Source organism: Apium graveolens, chromosome 1 (assembly GCF_009905375.1).
Source record: "Apium graveolens cultivar Ventura chromosome 1, ASM990537v1, whole genome shotgun sequence".
Lineage (NCBI taxonomy): Eukaryota > Viridiplantae > Streptophyta > Magnoliopsida > Apiales > Apiaceae > Apium > Apium graveolens.
In genome coordinates, this window is record NC_133647.1 from 168,081,352 (window position 1) to 168,087,503 (window position 6,152).

Consider the following 6,152-nt stretch of genomic DNA (forward strand, 5'->3'; position numbering starts at 1 on the left):
AGCTATGCAATGCTGGAAGCCCCAACGATTTTCTGTGAAGTAGTTGAAGAGATTTGGACAACTGCTGAGTTCAACTCCATGGATATGACTATCTCCTTCACTCTCAAAGGTAAAAATCACTGTATTAACTGTGATGACTTACAAGCATGTTTTAAATTACCTGAGAACAATGCCATGACACCACACACTGATAGTGATGTATCCAGCATGTTAGATTCCATAGGTTACTCTCTTAACTCTGCTAATTTAGGGGGTATTAGACGAAAAGGCCTTAGGAAAGAATGGAGTTTTCTTGGGGATGCCTTCATAAAGGTTTTCTCTGGGAAAATTAGTAATTTTGATGCCATAACTTCATCTCTTGTTAACATGTTCTATATGCTTGTTTCTGATAGGTACTTTAACTTTAGCAACTATGTGATGCTAGAATTAGGTACTAGATTAGGTAACAAAGCTAATAGACCTAATAACATCTATTATGCTAGATTCTTTATGTTATTGGCTAACCATGTTGCTGAAGGTTTAGTCATAATCAATGAGAATAATAAACTCAAGTGCTGGACACAAGAGAAAAGAGTTCTTGCAGACTTGAAGAGAATGGATCTTAACAGCAGTGTGCAATTGGTATATTTACCAATCATGAATGCACCCCAGGTAGGTGAGGTAATTGCTTCTACAACTCCTACTTCTTCCAACCCCTCTATTTCTTTATCTTCTAGTGTGGCCATGAAATCTGTGTCAATGCCCCAACAGATTTCTACCAAGGTCACCAAATCCAAACTTTCAAAATCCAAGACAAAGAAAACCACCTCTGTTGTTTCTCAAAAGACAACAGTTGTAACAACAACCATTAACCCTGAGGGAAGTGATCAGGGTGTGAGTGGTGAGGGGAGGGGTGAACATCAAAGAAACCCCCAGGATAAGGAAGGAGAGTTGAGTGCTTCCCAAGCTAGCCAAGCCCCAGTTTCTCAAAAAGCTGTGGTGGTTGAAAAGGTCTCTAGCACATCCCTAGTAGCATCCTCCCAAAAGGATGTTACTATTGAAAAGAGTTCCCATCCAGGAACACAGAACAAAAGAGGGAGGGACACTAAAGCCAAACACTCACCTACAAAAGCCTTTATTAGAAGAAAGAAGGCTAGAACCCAATCTTCTACACAAGGTGCACACACTGCACAGATACATCCATCTGTCTCTGTGCCTTCTCAAACTCAGTTTGATGTGACTCCAATAAATGTGGAGTCACAGCCCCATTCTCTCACAATAACTACACATCAATCACCAAATACTTCTTCACCATCTCTGGATGTGGATATGCTATTCCCATCAATTCCTGATTCTCCCTCTTTACAACTCAGGGAGGAGCCCCACTCAAATACAGGTGATCATCATCTTTTAGATGATTTGTTGGATCACCCGCAAATTCTTTCAGATATAATTGAAGGATCTGTATCAACACATATCAAATCAATCTATACAGATTCAACAGTTATATCACTTTCAATTTCATCTTCTTTTCCTTCTTCAATGGATATCACTCATCCGTTGACAAGTGGTTGCTCTTCAACGGATAAGCTTAACAGCAGTTATCCGTTGATAACAACAGTTTCAACTTCAACGGATATTCCACATCCGTTGATAGTCTCTACACAAATAACTGAAATGATTCCAAGTGTAGAAGACATGAATACTGTGCAATCACTTTTAGGATTGAGGGCAGGGAGTGAAAATTTGAGTGAGAGGCTGGGTTGCTCCCAGGCAAAAGGAGAGATTGAGAGCACAAAAATGCATGCTATTTCTTCCAGCATGGCAAAAGTCAGTGAGTGGAGTACCACCTTAGAAGGTGAAGGTGAGGGAGTGAGATGTGTGAGCCAGGGGGAGCCCCTGATGCAAGAACATAGAGAAAAAGAGAGAAAAGCAGGTACAGTTGATACAAGGGTGGAACCAGCCATTGCTCATGAGTCAATGATTGTGGATGATGCTGAAAAGGAAAGACAATTTCAGCAACATTACAAAGCTGTAATTGATAACATTTCCTTGGATGCTGACACTTTTACTCATCCTGTGACAGCCTATCAACTGTTGGCTGCTCAGGGCAATGAGGAGGCAGAGAGGACACTACATCTAGTGCACTCAACAGAATCTCTTCAAAGGGATAAAGCTGCTATTAACAGGATGCCTTCTACAGCTGGTGAGCCATCTGAGGAATTTGGAGTAAATTCTGATGATGATGACTCTATTTCTTCTGATGGAAGCATGAACATAGGGGGAGATGAAGACCCTAGTTCCATTCCTAATCTACCTGAATGGGCCCTGACTAAGGAGCATAGAACAGGTGAATTCAATGTCCACCTGGTCAAACAAATAATCACTATTCAACAGGCCATTCAGAACACTTCAAATGCAAATATCAAGGCTATCCTCCAAGCTCACCTGGACTCACTGCATCTCATGAAGTTGCAGAAAGTAAAGCAAGATATGAGTCTAAATGATCTCAGGAAAGATATTGCTGACTTGAAATCCTTCACTTCAGAAAAATTGGATTCAGTCATGCCCTATGGTACTTTGCAGGACTTGGTTTCGAGATTGAAAAAGGAATCAGTTACTGAACAAAGGCTGGCCAAGTTGGAAGACAGAGTTCAAGGAATTGAAGATTCTGTGGCCACCCTTCTTCTCAACCAACAATCTCAAACCAATCTCCTAATGCAGCTGGCAAAAGCACAAGGCTTGACCCCTCTCCTTGATGATAACAAAAAGGGGGAGAATAAAAGGGAAGGGGAAGGAGAGCCCTCTACAAAGATTCAGATATCTAAAGTGCTAGTTCCTGCCATCACTACCTCTCCAATCATTCAAATCAAGGGAAAATCTGATGGAATTGATTTGATTCAGCTAGCAGCAGCTGAAATACAAATGAAAGAACAATGGAGGAGAATTGATGAAAGGTTGCAATTGGTGTTTGGTTCTACACAAAATAAATCAACATCTGTGAAATTTAGCACAAAGATTGAACCAATCAACATGGAGCTCATGCCAGTAGGGAGTCTTAAGGATGGAGAAGCTTCTTCCAAAGAGCTACAAGCTATAATCCTCAAGCCCAATGAAAGATCCAATAAGGACTCAACAAAGAATCCTTTAAAAGAAGTGGACTTTCCTCCTTCAAAAGATGATGAGAACAAGATCTTAGGCAGGAGTATTGCCTATCTCAAAAAGTCCATGGATGAGGCTGTAAGGAGAAATAGAGCTATTATCATTAGAGAGGGAAAGAGCATATGTGTGATGCAAGGACATCCCAAATTCTCAATAGCTAAGAAAGAAGAAGCCAAGCAATTAAAGGCTGACAAAAGAGCACAAGCAAAGCTTGAAAAACAGCTAAAGTCAAGCCAAGTTAAAGAAATGAAAGGAATTGAAGTCAGGGGTGAAGAAAAGATTGCTAACTTAGATGAGGTTCTTGGGAGCATATTTGGTGAAAATATGGAGGAAAGAGAGGAATGGCAGAAGGGAAACAGAAGAAAGGCCAAGGCACACAGAAGGAGTGAAGATAACCCTGAAGATACCAAATCTATATCTAAACCACTACCTTCCATACCTGAACCTTTTGTTACTGATCCCTCTATAAATATCCATGGTGAACCAATCATTCCAAAAGAGGAACCTATTGATTGGGACAACATCACATTGCCTACCTTTCTAACCACTCTTCCACCACCAAAGAAACAGAAAAGAAAACCAAAATCTACACCTCCCACAACCTCTAAGAAATTCACTCAAAAACAAAAACCTAAGCCTAAGTCACCCATTTCTAAAGATGATTATGTTCACATTTGTGACATAAAAGAAATTTCAGACATTGAACTCTATCTGGATGAGCTGGAGGATGTAAGGGGAATAGCTGCCTACAGACAGTTACCAGAAAGATTAGTGTTCAGATATAAAGGAGCTGGGGAAAGAACATGGCCTCTCCACAGGATTCTAAATGAAGGCTACTCTACCTTGATCAGAGTCTTTTCAGCCATCAAAAAGGATTCTGGCTTTACCAGAACAGCCAAGACTGAAATTCTCAACAAGATTGCCAACATAAGGAAGACTTGGAGGGAACCAAATGCTTTGCCCAGAACCTTACTCATACAAGAAAGGGGAACTAAAATTCACAAATCACCTCATTGGTTGATGGAATTTAGAGATGACAAAGGAGTCAGAAGATTTTTCAGACTTGAAGACCAACTCAAGATTGCCAGCAATGAAACTCTCAAAGAAATGCAATCTAAGTTGGATATCAGTGATGAAGATGAAGCTGAATTCTTCAGAAAACTCCAACTCCAAATTGAGGGAAATGACAAAGGGCTAGGAAAGAAAACCAGGGAACAAAGAAGAAAATGATGATTTGCTCAGGCTAGAGGAGCACCCTTGGAAATACTGTAAATCTTCAATTACCTCCTAGTACATACACTTTTGCAGCACTTTTTATATTTCTACTTAGTTTCAATTCAAATATTTGTTAAGTGTTTTGTTATCATCAAGTTAACCCTGAATTTATGCCTACAGTTCTTATAGACATAAATAGGGGGAGATTGTTAGGAATATATGTGCATTAGTTTGATGATATGTTTAACAAAACACTTAAGTAGAAATTTAGTGTCTGTAGCCTCAACGGATAAGACCACTTTGGCTATCCGTTGATGGTGTAGCTTTACTTAGAAATAAGTCTAGTATTGTAGCATATTTCAGTCTCTGTATTTAAAATTGTAATTCTTAGAAGTTGAGAGAAACTATGAGTCATGTTGACTACTAGATGATATGCAGATAGGAAGGCCAATTGTAAATATTTCATGCCTTGTAATTTTGTATAAATGAAGTGGTATCAACGGATGACTTAAAAGACCTTCAACGGATGAGAAGCTAAGCTTCAACGGATGTCTCTAAAGCTTCAACGGATAACATCCTTCAACGGATGAGAGCATCAACGAATGAAAGCTTCAACGGATAACATCCTTCAACGGATGAAGTCATCAACGGATGAAAGCTTCAACGGATGTTCTGCTAATCAGCCGTTGATAAGTGGTAGTTGTACCTACAAGCAGAGGCACGTGGGTTGACAGAGAAAACTGAGATGTGGTAGCCGAATTTCAGGATCAACAGAAAAAGCAGCCGTTCTTCTTTTGTACAAAGTTGCAATAGTCAACAAAGTACTTGAGTGAACAGGAAAAGAAGCAAGTGAAGAACTTATTTTACTATTGTAATTTTATATTGTTTTTCACTTGTACACTTGGTAATATATATGAACCAAGAAGAAGCTAGTAATTAGAGAGATTTTTTCCAGAGCTGTTAAGAAATATCTTGAGAGAAAATTCATCTAGTTTGTACTAGGATGCAGCTGTGATCAACATTGTTGAACACAGATTTTCTAATACACCATCTCTGGTGGAACAACAAATCCACCAGAAAAGTTTTTAAGGTCTGTTGTGTTCTTTACATTTGTGCTTGAATATATATCTGTCTGTATTAGCTTAAAGCAATTCACACACTTGTTCTTCTTGAACACACAACTTTATAAACTGCTCAAAACTTGAAAAAGTTTTGAGATTTACATTCAACCCCCCTTCTGTAAATCTCATTGTTAGTCTTCTAGGAATAACAGGTACTCAAGTACTGGAGTTCTAGAGAAGTGGAGTATATGATGATGGTGGTGCTCAAGGGTCCCCAAGTATTATTTTTTCATCAGGGGAGGATGAGCATGTCGTGACATTGGCTATGGTTCGACAAGCACTGCAACTGCCTGAGAATTATGTTTATTCTACTGTTGAAGAGCCAGTTCTTCAAAACATGATGGCCAGTCTGGGGTATGAGAGAACATTGGCAAAGCTGGGTCAGTTGAAGAGATCTTACATAAGGAGGGAATGGAGTTTCTTCTTTGACTGTATAACCAAGGCTTTTGCAAACAAATGTTCAAATTTCGATGCAATCCCCATATTCAACCAACAAATCGGGTATGCTCTCATAAATCAAACTGATTTTGATTATGCAAGTGCTGTCTTAGGTTTTATTGGGGATAGAATGACAGAAGATAGAAATACTGTTTATTTTGCTAGATTCTGTCAGCTTATCTATAGTTTTTGTTATGATGATAAGCCCCAATCAGCTAGTGAATTAATTCCACCATT